This window comes from Anopheles maculipalpis, chromosome 3RL (genome assembly GCF_943734695.1).
Source record: "Anopheles maculipalpis chromosome 3RL, idAnoMacuDA_375_x, whole genome shotgun sequence".
NCBI lineage: Eukaryota > Metazoa > Arthropoda > Insecta > Diptera > Culicidae > Anopheles > Anopheles maculipalpis.
In genome coordinates this window covers 57,343,652-57,359,495 of record NC_064872.1, presented here as the reverse complement: position 1 = coordinate 57,359,495, position 15,844 = coordinate 57,343,652, and the positions used below count along the sequence as shown (strand labels likewise).

Sequence of the window (15,844 nt, the reverse complement as noted above, 5' to 3'; positions counted from 1 at the left end):
TTGTATATGCTGCTTTGTTAACCTCAGAGGACTCTTGAGAAAAATCTTACAAACGGCGATAACGATGGACTGTAACAATCAATCTCTCACTTCTGTTGTATAGATTTAAATTTTTGGTTAAGTTTTTAGTTACGATTTATCATATTGAGCAACAAACTTGGCACAATTCGCCGCGTGTAAACCTTCACGTAGTAAAAACACAAATTCTCCTACATCACAATTTCCATTAACAATCGTAAACAACGTTTCAAACTAGCGAGGAAGTAACAGACAAATGTCGTTACTTCATGGACAAGTAGCTCGTACAATCGTGCTCCTTCCCATTGGCCACCATTTGCAAAAAAAAACAGATATCAAAATGTTCATGTTGATTCTTACCACCCAGCAGTGAACGAACCAAGAACGAACAACCGAGACAAACAGTGCCCGACAAGTGCGAAATGCACTCCACGGTACGATGGCCAACGGTTTGTCCCATTGTGTCCGAACCGTTGTTCCGATGCAGTTCGACGTCTTTTTATCTATACTCCCTCCCCGTGGACCGGGTGTCGGAAGTCGCACCGCTGAACTATTGACCTTCGTCCAGCCAGCCCTGAGACAGCGCTTTGTGTCGCAGCATGTATGCGTTCCGTTGGCTTTTTTCTTCGCTTCAAAACCGATTTTGTTATCTGTGTGTTTTTACGCGGGCGTTTTAGAACGCTTTAGCAGACAGATAGGTAGAACAAAAGCCACACGTGGGCACGATTTATGGGCACATTTTTCGGTGGAACGGAACAAACCGAATGCGCAGCCTGCGACTCACATTCTCTCACAGCCTGGGGATAAGATGCGTTGCTCATGTAGACACACAGCTTGACCATTGTATTCCGAGTGGCTTACTGATGTAGAAATAGTTACATGGAAGGACGCAACCCTGCATCAATACGGTATTGCAAATGAATAGGGAGGGGGGGGGGGGGGGTTCGTTGTTTGAATGGCATTGCAGTCACAGTTCAGTTGAAGTCACCGGTAGATGCGGCTTACCACCGCTGAAAAACGCCCTCCAAACCCACCAGAGCCCTAAGAGAAGAGGATGCCGTGAAGGAAAATTCAACCTCTGCACACACACACCCCCCCCTTACTCTCCCCTCCCTCCACACCTACAACTCCACTTTGCTGTGCTTTTGTGGAGGTGTCTTTTTCATGACTTTGGAGGCGGCGCACAATTGTATGCGCTTAGAATTCGAGGTCCAAACCGAGAGGTGATGTTTTAATCATGAGACTGTGTGCCTGCCGCATCTGAAGATCCAAAAGAAGAAGCTTCCACCCCACCCCAGCTGGGAGGGAGTGGGTTGCGATTGTGCTTAGTGATTTATGAATCTCTGCTCTGCCCGCTTTGCTTTGCTGCGGCGGTAGAGTTTTCCACCGAGACGCCGGACCGGCAACTGACACGCAACGCACGGAAAATGGAAGGTCACTTACTCGGAGTGGCGTTAGGTGGCTGCTTAAGCGCTACTCGGTGCGTTAATTACTTGGCGCTTACTGGCCAGAAGACTTAGAAGGTGGACTTGTCGGCTTCGAAGACAAGACCCGCAGAGTTTTTCCGACTGGAATCACCGTAAAGGTGGAAAAGATAAGTACGGGCGAGTGAATTAATCGTTCGTTTAGCGTTTTAGATTTTGTGGCGCTTTATGAATTAATCGCTCTATACAACAAACGTCCAGAACGACGGTTGAATTCTATGCCACCCATTTAGGACTTCAAACGAAGGTGGAACAAGCTCTCATAAGCCCGAAAAATAAAGCCTGCCTCACGATCACAACATTTCCGTTAGAAGATAAGCTCATACACGATGACTGTAATACGTTTGCGGGAATGTTAATTTGAAGTCGTTGCAAGCCGTCACAACGATACCTTAATCATCTTTCAGATGTGATGAAATTCGGGAACCGGAAAACTTCAACAGGGTGATAAATTTTTCTTATCCCACCCCCCTTTTAAGTTCCCGCTTGGTTCCAACGGGATAGGATGGGTTGCGAATTTTTCAAGAAAGGTGTTCATGTGTGAAGCATGTTGTGTTGTTTTTGACTGTTGCGTAAGTGGATAGGCGCGAAGAGAATGATAAATTATGAATGAGTAAGTGAATCGAGGAGTGTCTTACTATTTTACTCAACATTTTTCACGTAAGTGGACCTAATTTATCCATTTAGAATTCGTTTTTTTTTCTATCATTGAGCTGAATGGGCAATGTGGTGTAACATACTGATGATATAGCTCTATTAGGCTGCCACATTTTATGATTTAATGAACGTGTTTTTAAGGTAATATATACTAATGATAAAAAGATATTTTAAAAATTCATTCAAACATTGAAACAATAAAAGAGAAAAAAAAGAAAAATGATAAAGAAGTGCTTTTATGAAGATATTCTATTCTAAAGACTTGAAAGGAGAGAAAAATGATACGATATTATGAATATTTTTTATGCCTAACAGGAAGTTTTTCTTCTTCTTCTCGACTTTACGGCAGTGTACCGTCATAATTAATTATAAACAAGAAAGATTTTGTTAGCATACCTCAAAGTTAAAAATAATTTAAGAACGAATAAAAAAAGTACAAAACTCAAAAGCATATCAAATAACACAACATGGGATCAAGAAAGTATTACAATATGTCACAAAAAATCCTGCAAAAATCCAGAATCTGGCAAGAAACATGGATAACAAATCGTTTCTGAGTTAGGAGAATTGGTCAATCTGAGCTCTTCAGATGCGAAGAACTATTCTTTGATGAATGTTTCGATTGCAATATCCAGTTTAATAAATTTTGGCCCTCAACATAATACATTTCTTCTTCTTCTTATTGGATTAACGACCTATTAGGTCATGCCCGATCATCGAATGATTATTATTATTCAGACTTTTTGATACCACGCAGTTTGGATAGTCAGCCCTCACTACGGATTAATGTCCTGGGTCGTATTTAAACTCCAGGCCTAACGTGTGAAGACCTGCACCGATGTTGCCTCTCCCCCTAGATTGCCCCTACATAGTACATTTATTACATTTGAAAAAAAGAAGCTTGCTGAAAATGGTTTACTTTTGTCTTTTTAAGAGACAAGTAAGTTCCCTTTGCATGATGTTCCATAATGTTCGGCTTGCTAGCAATGATAAGAACAACATTCCTTTCACAATATAACCCTGCTCAAACAGAAGCTGAAAAAACATTCCTTAGTTTCTGATTTCTCCTCATTAATGTGTTTCTATAAAAATAAAAACCATGTGTGGTGCTTTGCCTGAGGCACGCCCGTTAAACGACTTGGCATTTCGTTAATTATTACTTCCACCTCAACTAATCATAAGCTGCCATCGAGCCACATAGCACACTATTAAACAATTACGTTCGAGATCGGCCAGCTCAAAAGCTAGATCTAGATCCTTTTTTTTCAAATGCACCGAAGGAAAAGCGACCCTTCGCTATCAAACCCTAGGGCGGTTTTTGCGGGCGAGTGTGACCTCGGTGCCCAGATTCCACCAAACATTCCATATGAGGGGAAACCACAAGCCCAACTTCTTGCGATACAATTCCATCGCCGCGAGTAGGTGCACACACCATGTGTGTGTGCATTTGGTTACGACCTGAAAAAAAAACAATCGAAATGTTGTGATCGTGATTGTTGGGCGTGTGTGTCTTGTTGCACCGTTTCTAAACTGTTAACAAACACTCTCCACAACCACAGAAACAGTGAAGATATTGCAACGAAATCAAACGCGAGCTCACGTGTCTGTACAGAATCGGTTCGTTCGCGTTTCTATTCCACGTATGAAAAGGGCGCTGCATCCGGTGCATGGGGAAGTGCAACAGCAACCGCAATGATAAATGGCTTCTTTTGACGTTTTTAGAACACGGCTGGTGCGGTTTCGCGTTGCATTGCGTTCGCGTGTAATTAATCTAGTTTTGGAGTAACGGTTAGTAGAGGCTAGGGTGTTAATTAGCCGATAAAAAAGGGAATTTCCCTTCTGGTAGTGCGTGAGTGGAAAATTTATTTATTGCTCTTATGAAAAGAAACCCAGTATTAAGCCATTGGTTCTGGGAAACAGAAGCAAACAGCACATTGGATCTCTGCAACTGTTTTGCAAAAGGTAAGTTTCCAAGTTTCAAGCAAAATTTGAATTTATTCAGTACCGAGATAACACATAACTATACGCGTTTGGTATTGCTTTCTTGCTTTCCTTGGACCCGAGATTTTAGACCAGCAACAGTAGCTCATTTTACATTATTATTTCCTTATTTGGATTTTTGTACTATATAATGCTCTCGAAAGTAATGATCATGTTTAATTGCTATCATCCCTCAGCTCTCGATAATTCAATTAAAAATTGAAAAATTATCGGAAAGAATCTCAAATATTATTTTGTACACTTTCTTTAATAAGTTTCTATTTTATTCATTATAGTACCAAAATAGTGGCTCACAATAGTTCACTAGGAAAGTACCCCTTATTTCAAGGAGTATCGTATCGTTTTGAAACGTTATCTGCAAAAGTACTCTTCTCAAACTTTAGGGTTTGGTTATTGATGAAAAATGGGTAAGACTGAGTCTGACTAACCTCTTAATGCAGCAGTGTGCTGCACGATAGATTATCTTAACTCTTAATTCCCAAAATATTTCCAAATAAATGAGCGGTACTTCAGTAAATGAAACAAGAATAAATTAAAAATAATAAATGGGATTTAACAGTTGGGCTGATAATTGTTTGGTCTACAATAGTAAAAATCTTTTTTTTTGCAATTTTTTTTTTTTTTTACAACATACCTCTCTTAAAGCTGAGCTTGAATTTGAAAAAAAAATTTTTCTTTTTCGTCAGAAAAGGCCTCCGTTTCGGCGATCACCTCTTCATCTGACGAAAATTTCTTCCCAGCGAGCATCCTTTTGAGATCTGAGAAAAGAAAAAAGTCGCTGGGGCCAGATCTGGGGAAAATACGGTGGGTGGGGAAGCAATTCGTAGCATAATTCGCGAATTTTTGCCATTTGTTTCACTAATTTGTGGCACGGTGCTTTGTCTTGATGAAACAAATTTTTTTCTTCTTCAAATGTGGCCGGTTTTTTAGCGATTTCGTCTTTTAAACGCTCCAAGAACTTGATGTAGTAGTCGCTGTTAATGGTCTTTCCTTTCTCAAGATAGTCGATGAAGATTATTCCTTGGGAATCCCAAAAAACTAACGCCATAACCTTGCCAGCTGATTGTTGCGTTTTTCCTCGCTTTGGAGCAGGTTCATCGCGTCCAGTCCACTCAGATTGGACTTTGGAGTGTAGTGATGAAGCCAAGTCTCATCCTGGTAACATACCGACGCAAAAACTCGCTAGAATTTCGCTCAAACAGCTCCAAACACTGCTTCGAATCATCAACTCGTTGTTGTTTTTGGTCAAATGTGAGCTCGCGCGGCACCCATTTTGCACAGAGCTTTCTCATACCCAAATATTCGTGAACGATATGTCCAACACGTTCCTTGGATATCTTTATTGTGTCAGCTATCTCGATCAACTTTATGGTTCTGTTGCTTTTGATAATTTTGTGGATTTTTTAAACGTTTTCCTCTGTAACCACTAGTTTTGGACGTCCATTGTGTTCACCGTCTTCATTGCTTAGTTCAACACGTTTATATTTAGCATACCAATATTTTATAGTTGATTTTGGTGGAGCAGAGTCCAAAAATTCCTTTTCAAGCCAATTTTTGGCTTCAACTGTATTTTTCCCCTTCAAAAAACAATATTTTATCAACATGCAAAATTCCTTCTTGTCCATGTTTACTCAAAACACAAAAGTTGCGTCACACAAAATGCTCTAGCTCACTAGATTATTGTCCGAGTGCTGTCAAATTTTGACAGAACATTTATCGTGTGTCCTGTTATGTGTCAGGCCAGACAATTATCGGCCGACCTGTTATAAATTCACGTTTACTAAACTAAGATATACTCTTGTTCAAGGAAAAGATCAAGGAGCAATTGTCTTTTTCCTTGTTTCTGTCATTACAAGTGGTGATCCACTTGTGTCTAATCAATATCAGTATTCTCGCCATGGTTGCTGGTGCATCGGTACGTTGCTGAGCAGGGATGCCTGAAAATCATGGCTCCGCACATTGCTTGTACTGGGAATAAAGGCTCGATTGCCACAACGTATCCGTGCCTTCGGACGGTAATCCAGCAAGCTTGCATACCATCCGGCGCCTCTCAACAGAAAGTTTGCGGTAAATGATGATCGACAGTCTTTCAAACTGCAAAGAGGCTATGGAGTCACTTTCTGCGGATCGGTGATGGATCTGGAAAAACGTCACCAGCTACAGATTTTCATCAGGCCAATGCTCGATGCTGTATTTGCTGGTGCACAACAAGGTCCCACACGAACTGCTGTTCGAACAGGATGAATCGGACTCCTTCAGTCTGCTCCCAGATAGAGACTCTGGAGCACAAGTTTGCCCTTTCCTGCCCTGTGTATGGAAACCATCGTCCCATACCACAACCTCAACTTCCCTCGTCTTGCCTATTTTAAGTCACATTAGCATGAGCAAGAGGATTACCATCCTTAAGTTGTTTTAAATAAACTATTTTTATTTTAAAAACTAGTGTTGGCCATTAGGCGATAAGTCATCATATTTAATCAGAAACTAAATCAAATTAATATGCTCTTCTTTACTGTTGAAAACAATACACTTGCTTAATTAGTTAATCTATCAAACGTGAGGTACCACGATGTAACATTATAGAATTTCCTGTTAATATGTTAAGTGCAATATTCTCGAAAGGTATAAACTATTTTCTTTACAAATAATTTAGCTTGTGCAATGATACCTACCAGCAAATGAACTGATGCACCTGCGCACGCCATAAATTTAACCTTCCGATGCAACCGATAAAGCACTTTCCATTGAGTTTCTTTGTAGATTTACTGGAAAAACCCACACCGATTGTTGCTACACTTTGATTATGCTGTGGTGTTGATATCTGCAAAGGAAATTTCACTTCTTTCGCCAGCAACCGTCACGGAACTAACCATCCATTGTGGACATATTTTGTACATCCAATTGATGACTCTCACCACCGATTACTTTTTCGCTTTTAGGCTATTATTTCTTTTTGATAATCACTATTTTCTGTATCACCATTTAACCACTTTTCGTTATATTTCACATTTTTCTATAGCAAATTTTCCTTCCTGTAGCCAAACAGTATGCACTTTTTTATGTTGTCGTCCTTCCTGCCCTTCAGTAAATCACTAAAGAAAACAAAATAAAGCTTAAATTATTCGTGTAGCAATTTTCACAACCCAGCAGCACGCACTAACATCACTAACAAGAGGCGCACACATAATATACCACACAATTAACACGGTGTATGCGTAGCTTCTACTTGCCAAAGGCATGGGATGAGGGAATTTCACTCTGAATAATCATCATTCGCATTTCCCTTTAATGCGAGGGCAGCTCGGTTCGCAGATTTGGGTGGCAGTGGATTCGAGATGATTGGATGGAAAAACCGCCAGATAAGGGTTGTTAATTTTCACTTTCACTCGAGTCGTCTCCGGCCATCTGCTCATCCGTTGTCACTTCACTTTTCTCTGCGGGCTTGCGTGTGTGTGGGGTTGAAAATTCAAGTTGCTTGGAGTCGTGCACAAACACTCATCACATCTCATTTGTTTAAAGCAATGATTTACTCCACTCCATATTTAGCACATGGTTTCACTTGTAGTATTGACGTACTGTACTGAACATCACTCTTGAGGTTTGCATGCTTTAAGGCTCGATTGAGAAATCTTTATACACCGCAATTTATTCGCAAAAACAAACACAAAACTACTGCGCAGCACCGATTGGCAACGATGGTTTGATAACGCTCCTCAAAAATTCCTCAACAGGTTGTGCCCACCGCTTTAAAGCACAGGCACAATCCAAGCAACTCGTGGAACGATCGCCGGCACACAAAAGACCTCCCAAAACATCACTAAAATCTTCCACCAAAAATGCGAAGAAAACATCTTTTTTCTTCTCAACCGGAGCGCGACCAAAACTGCCGAAACCAGTTTGGCGCGATATCTGCGCCAGAAACAGCACCACAAAACGTAACGTTACCAAAAACAAAAGCCCGTACGCTGCGTTACGCGATCGCCACCGGAAGACGCGTCACCTCAGGCACGAAGACGGTCGGGTGAGTGTGAACGTTGGACATGGGCTGCAAGATGACCACGATACGCGATGATGAGTATGATGGGCAGTGAGATGGTCACACGCGAAGAAACACACCTTTCGATGGTTTTTTGCTGCTTTAAATTGGGTCCGACGATCGACGTTCCATACATGGCGTAATGTGTCACCTTTGCTTTCGTGCAAGTGATGCGCACGTCTTGACAATGGACGATGAAGAGATGAAGAGAGCTTTGTGGCACAAGATCGAATCACAAAACACGACCCAAAACACACTTCAATGGAATATTCACGGCCATGGAGTAATAAAATTTCTAAACCAATGATCCATACCACACTCTCTACATTCTCTCTTTTTTTAATACACTTTCTTATTTTGCTAAACTTTTTACAACTAAAAACTCGCTCGTGTAATGGCTAGAAACATTCCTTAGCACTCGTTAAATTTTACACTACACACATCCAAATGTTTTCGTTATAAAGAAAATACTAAACCAAACACAACGTACCCTGGGTAGTTCGAAAAGTTGCCACGACCTTAACATACACGCGGGGAGGCCACCGGATAGCCGTTTGTTTGTTTATTTACGCGTTTTTTTTTCTCTTCAATTCTTAGCCACGCTGCCACATGATCGCCCGTGTGCATGCGCTGACTTTCAAAACCCGAATGAAGAGCCGATCGTGGATCGGCTGGTAGACGACGAACCCAACCGTTTTGGATGGAAAGACAAAAGCTCGCCGTACCCGGTCGAAAGCTATTTTTCAGCTGTATCAACAAAGCTTGCGAATACGTGTAAAAATGAATACGAAGATTTTTTGTCATGGGATATTTAGGTACATAGCAATACGGCCTGGCCGTCCCTGATAAAAAAAAAAAAAAAATATTTAGGTATAACTTACATTGTTGCTAAATAATCGGAGTTGATTATTAGTAGTGACGTTCAATTTAACTCCCATTGCATTTCAAAAGCTGTTTGGAACTACTGGGGAAACTTTGAGGTACAATAACTTTCCTGATAGCAATACGGCCTGGCCGTCCCTGATGAATAAAAAAAAAAAAAACTTTCCTGATAAAATATGTGTTTTGGATTTTGATAAGATCACTTTCCCCGCTTTTCATTAAATTAAAATGACGCAATATAAATCAATAACCCGTTTCCGGAAAGCTAATGATTTAAGCAACATAAAAAAGCATTTGAAAATGGACAATCAGTTTCAAACATTACAGTTGCTATCGTCAATACTATTATTTGCTAGTGTTATCCTTATGCGAATCAGCAATATATTTACTAAGAAAATATGATAAATTGTTAATAAAAATAAGTAAAAAGCTACCAAATATCTCAAAAATAGATGGTGTATTACATGATTTCTTTGAATACAAAACACGTACAATAATTTTCTTGATTGTCGACGCAAGCGTTACAATTTTTAGGGGCGTCAAACTAACTGGTACTCAGAAGCTTTCACATAAATTCTATCAAATCCTTCTACCAAAGCTTGTGAATTGTTGAAGTGGGTATTTAAATGCGCTTTAATTTTAAAGTGTATTTAAAATAAATAAAAAAATTAAAAAAATAAAATTTTAATTGCGCTTAAAATAACCATTAAAATGTTTCCCTCGTCCAGCTAGTAAGTTAAAAATTCAGGAAAAAATATGTTAAAAGACAACAAAATATAACGTTACATACAATGATTATATTTTTTTACAAGATAAATAAGGAGCCAAATTCAACTGCAGTATGCATTTCAACTTTATTGTGTTGCACTTATCTTTCATTCTCAAGGCTAGCTCCAAAACCTTCAAGCACCGGTGGTGGCAATAAACGCCTCACCTTATTTCAACGAGGAAACATTGCTTCACAAAACATCTGTTATGACGTGACCATTTTTTTCGGATGTGAGAAATTATAATAGGAAAGCCGCTACCTATAAACTCCTGAACAACATGCAGCTAACGCCCGGTATCAATAAGTAGCTGGTGGGATATATTTATGATATTTCTAAACATTTGAAACATTCTCTGTCCACGGGTACGGTATTGTTTGGCTTCATTGTAATGTTGTTGTAATGTTAATCTTATTTCTAAGCATATTAAATGTGTTTGAGTAGAGGAAGAACTCGCAGAAGTGCTTGTGTCTTTGGAAATTATTTAAACTTCAAAGTTCCTACTGAAAGCATTGAGCAATTGGAAGTTCAACCGTATGGTCTCACCTGCTTTTCCCCACTACTAGTCATAAGCTTCGTTCGGAACATCTGTGTTAAGATTCAAGACTCAAGCAGCCTTGAACTTGTGCTAACATTCCCACACCACAATCTTACCACATTAAACTGTTTGACGTGCACAAACGTTACTGTAAAAACTCCAGCGGTATCTGTTAAGCTTCAAGTTGAGGTTTAGTTGAACAACTAAACTACATCTGCTTCATGAAGATCGCTTTATTCTGATCACCGATCAAAGTATGTGCAGCATCACGCTTGCCTCTAAAGATGATTCTACACCGAATCGAGGTGGGGAGGGGGGGGGGGGGAGTTCAAACTTGGACGTGGAACTTGGATGACGGATTCACAGTCACGTCCTCAATCGACTAAATTATAACCTAATCAAAGAATTTTGAAATTAAATCTCCAAACTACTTCTACAACGTAATCCGTAGAAGCCGTTTAATCTGTCATTTTTCTCCGGCTTATAATTTTTACATATTTAAACTACCGAGATAATTGATCTCGATACGATGGTACTAAAGCATGGTAATACACCGAGTGGAACCGGTACTTGCTATCCATAACTAAAAGGAACAATTGATCATTGTTGTTTTCTTCACAGCACGTACAAAAACTGATTATAACCAGGAGTGGATCATAGTATGAGCAAACTAAGTAGATACTTAGGACTCTCCCCGACCTCTAATGAGGCCCCGGCAGCAGTGGATCTTCCAACGAGTAGCTGTTTGTTCATAGGAATTCCGGACATTTGAAGGAACCCGAACATTGTAAGGTCATCTCTTCAAAAGTGAAAAGGATCTGCACTATCGAAGACACAGATATCATGAGCAACAGCATCTACCAAGTAGTGAATTACAAGTAAGCAGCAAAAACTATATACACGCTTACATACGTGAAAGATTTCTTGCTGACAATCGATCATATAACAGCCCAAAAAAACTCAAAGTTGAGGTTTTATATCAGATCTTCCTTATACTATAAATCAGATCTTCCTTATACTATATGATCGACCAACTTGCAGAAGAGATAGACAACTTCGAAGGCCAGAACCTAGCTTTCTTAACTTTAATAGAAGCCTGTGACTTTTTCTCACTTCTTATTATCTGCGATCATGGATAACAAGTGTAGCTTTTGATTCGTGTGGCAACAAAACATAAATATTTGTAGAGAAGCTAGTTGATAGAAATTTAGCAGACTTTGCAGCATTTCACAAGTGATTTTGTATGCACAGAGCAACGAAAAAGTAACATATTTGTAAAATATTTATATTTTACTTTAAATAATTATAATTTGAATATGAATTGCCCTACCTTTTTAAGGTGATTAAAAGGCGCTTTTCAGGGAATCTCTGAATAACTTGTCAATTGGGATTGCGAGCTACATACGTTTCATACGGCAGTTGGGTATTGTCCATACAACCACCATGAAAGGCACGTAATGTTACGACCATCACACACCTTACTCTGTACCCAAAATGTTCCAAATGGTCTTGTACAACTGAGCAAACTTACAGATACTTTTACGCGTAGTATAATTCATTTACACGCTCCTATAAAGGCTGTGACGCTTTCCATAGTTATTTCAGTGATAACAGCTAACAAAACGCTCAGCACGATGAAGTTCTCTCTGTTTTTCATCCTGTTTTCCTGCTTGGCATTGATCAGCATTGCTCACGGTGCTGAACAGACTGCTTCAGGAGATGTATCTGCTAAAGCTGAGGTAGCAGGACGTATCGGCCGTCCCGTGACTTGGTCTCCATTTTGGAAACCATTTAAAGATACGTTGGGTGACTGGTTCAATAAACGACAGGAGGAGTAACGAAAAACTTGGTTAGTCACACGTCAAATAAGAAATAAACAAATAAAAAGCTCTCAAGCTTTTTGCTGATTTAGAAATAATTCGATCGAGAAAATTAATTTCTTAGTTGCATTTTTTCCACTAGTTTCATTTATTGTTACCTGTGCCGATGACCCATTACATATGCTTTTGCTAAACCTTACTCTTATGTAGTAAATTTTTTTTCGCCTAATGTTCATTTATGTTTTGAATTATTTGCGAAACTGCATTCCTAAATCTGCATAATAAGTTCAACAATACCATAAAATGCATTACATCTAATTATTTAGATCGCAATTTTATTTCACAATACGCCTAAGATTATGCAATACACACAGCACATCGAAATTAGATTGAATAGTAGCGTCATCTATCGGCTAACAGTGCCACATATTTTCCGCTGCACCAATGCAACCAAGCTACAATAGGCAAAATTTGATTATATCACTTATTTTTTAATTATGGATTTGAGTCTTCAGTAAATTAATATTACCAATGAACAAATAGAGCAGATCATTACTATGCATGGATAGACACATTTTTATGTCGTCTAAAATATAGATATACTACAGAATGATCATTGTTTGCTCTCTGAATGCTGATTGGAATTTTGTCAATAACTAAGCCAAAATTCTGGCATATTTTAGCGAACGCCTTCTTCTTCTTTTTGTTCTTCTTCTTCATCTGCTTCTTTGACACTAAATCCTGGAGAGGTCCGGACCTGCCTGTTCTATCCTTTCTAGAGTTATCTTTATTCGTAATTGTAGGGATTCGATACCTTTTCCTGTCTTATAAAGACCGAAACCACTACCGCCGCTGCCAACGAACCGCCCCACATATAATATACCAAGTGGCAGTGGTTCAGACAGCTCGAAAGAGGGTTCATGCTAGCTTATTAAGCATCCAAAAACATAGAATAATAAGTACACAATATGAATCGTAAAACCACATATACGGCAGCCCTAACCCATTTCGAAATGCCATTCCAATGCTTGGTATTAAAACACTGTTAAAGAGCACCTAAACAGCGGAAAATTTTAAAATCTTTTTCAAGCTTTTTAAAAGAGTCACATTGCATAGGTTAGTAAGAAAACGCCAAAAAATAGTCAAATTTCGTCAATGTTATGATCCAATATGCAATACATTCAGTATTAATATTTATCTATATACTGCAAACAACATGGAAAATAACGATAATTTCAATACACTGGTTTTGCTTTTGTGTTTCCATCATTCCGGATAATCCGTGCCGGCCCGAATAACCGGCCCGTTTCTGGGAAAGCGAGGCGCCGCATTTGACAATCTACGAATTGTTTTCTTTCATTCATTCGTGTTCAATCGCTTCGGAAGGGAGTGCCACTGTCCGTGCCGGTGGTAGTGTGGTGGTTATTGGTCGCAAAGTCAGGAAACGAAAAGACTGTTCCCGTGGAGAAGAAAAACTCGGAAACATCAATGAAACCCGGGGAAACGATGTGCTTTGTGTATTGTTTTGTGTTGTGTGTTCTATCCGTAACCGTCGTGTAAATGTGACTAGCGCGGTAAGACATACGATTTCCTCGTTTTCCTAACGGACGTACGTATTTACGGCTTACTTCTCACGAACGACTTCCATCATGTCTGGAAGGGTTTGCGTTTTTCTGCAGAAACACCATTACAGCATCGCCATGTGTGCGTTAATGGTGATTTTTTGCTCCTAAAAAAACACTGAAGCTATTCCGATATCCTTAAGATGTTCGTCCAGCACCAAACGCACCACTATGTGCCGCAAGAGAATAAGCGGCATAGCGTTGGTGTATTAGATAGTGAAAATAGCAACGATCCACGGAAAAAAGCTAAATGCACGATTCGTTTGGGGCCAATCGTACAACGCGCAGTAAGCGTAGCGGAAAGGGGCAATTATCCGACACTTTCTGCTGGTGAAGTGCGGTAAGGCCACAAGTAGTGTGTGTGTGTGTGTGGTGGTGGTGTGTTTGCGTTTTCAGCACGTCTCATACCGTCGGCCTCGGGTACGACCGTCTCCTCGCTACCTCTAAATCCCACTCTCAGAAATGCATTTGCTTTGTGTGCCGGATGCATTTCGGGATGCAACGTACCACCAGCGAATACCATGTGCAAGAGCACTGAACGAGAAGACCGGAGCGAGCAGGAGAGAGAGAGAGAGAGAGAGAAGTTTCGTGATATATGCTACGCGATTGGGATTCCGCCGTTTTTTTTAACCGTACAATTTTATCTCACTTGGCCCATAGACGAGGAAATCTATTTCGTCATCCATTACATTGAGCCATGGATACTGGCTACACTGGTTCCCTTTTGCCCGTACAGAATGCGACGACCATTTTGAAACGCAATGATCGTACGGATTTCATCAATTTCAAAGTGCTTCTTCTGATCTTTAGCACTGTTAGCCATCAGGCTATCTGCTTAAGAAATTACGATTTTGGTAAACCACCTAGATGGAAGGACTTAGAGCGAAAATGCCCGTCCTACGGTGTGTCAATAGAAAGGAAAATGGGTAATTCCATCGATTGCTGTGTGAAACGAATGGCAACAGCACGTAGGAAGCCCACGTTAGAGGTAAATCCAAAGAAAAGAGTCGTATAAAATCGGTTTGTTCCCATTTTGTTGTGCGTGCTTTTTTTTCTCTTCCTGTTATTTTTCGTGTTTGGTAAGTAAATATACCCAAGCAGGCGTTGGTTTCGTTGTTACACTACTGCGTCACTAGCACGAAGAGTGCGAAGAGAGAGAGAGTGAGGGCGCGAGCGAGATAGAGAAAGATACACCCCTCGATGCACTGGGGCGGCGTACGAGAACGAAAGCCAAAGCACACGGGCGTGCGTGATAACGCAGAGAAAGCAAATCTCCCCACAGTGTGACCACGGGGTGCGCGATAAGCAAAACAAAAGCCAAGAAGAGGGACGAAAAAGAAGGACCAAAAGAAAAACAAAAAAAAGGAGCAAGTGCGCGCGCGGCCCATGAGTAAGCTGCGCCCGCCAATACGCATGCAACGTGCGTAGGAACAACCAATTACTACCACACACACGCATACACACAACTTGCAACAGGCCGAGTTTAGTGCGTATGCTTTTTCCTGTTTTGCGTGTTGTGTGTTTTTATTTTTTCATTTTGTTTTTGCCGCAATGTGAGCGTGAACTGCGGCGGTGAAATGCGTGCGACCAGAAGGCGGATGAGAGATTTGGGGATGGGGAAAAGTGAAAGTGCAACACGCGGACCGCCATCCCGTTTTAATCCACCAGCATCCAGCATTATAACCTCCTACAACCGCCATACTTTTGTTTCATTTTAGCCCGTGTAACCGGTGTGTGTGTGTCTTTGCGTTTTTATGTGTCCCATGCAAATCATTCTATGCGCGTAGTGAGAAAAGAAAGGAGTAAAAGCCGCTAAATTCGACGTGGAATATGTGATAGCAAAGAAAACACAACGGAATTAAAAAGACAGGCGCACACGTTACAAAACGTGTGCGTAAAAAGTGTGCGTGGATTACGCGCGTGCGTGTGTGTGTGTGTATGCGTTGGATTGGATCCCCGTCCATGGTGCGGAGATCTTGTGCGTGGTATATGTGTGCCGTTGGTGCTATTCCCATAAAC

At 40.4% G+C, this 15,844-nt stretch overlaps 2 protein-coding genes across 3 annotated transcripts in view; one reads left to right on the top strand and one right to left on the bottom strand.

Moving 5' to 3' along the window:
• LOC126561246 (inositol 1,4,5-trisphosphate receptor) overlaps positions 1-15,844 on the bottom strand; it is a 437,037-nt gene that overhangs the window by 308,620 nt on the left and 112,573 nt on the right. The window lies entirely within an intron of this gene.
• Positions 1-15,844, top strand: part of LOC126561609 (protein wech) — a 374,746-nt gene that overhangs the window by 345,059 nt on the left and 13,843 nt on the right. The gene's annotated exons all lie outside the window — the stretch shown is intronic.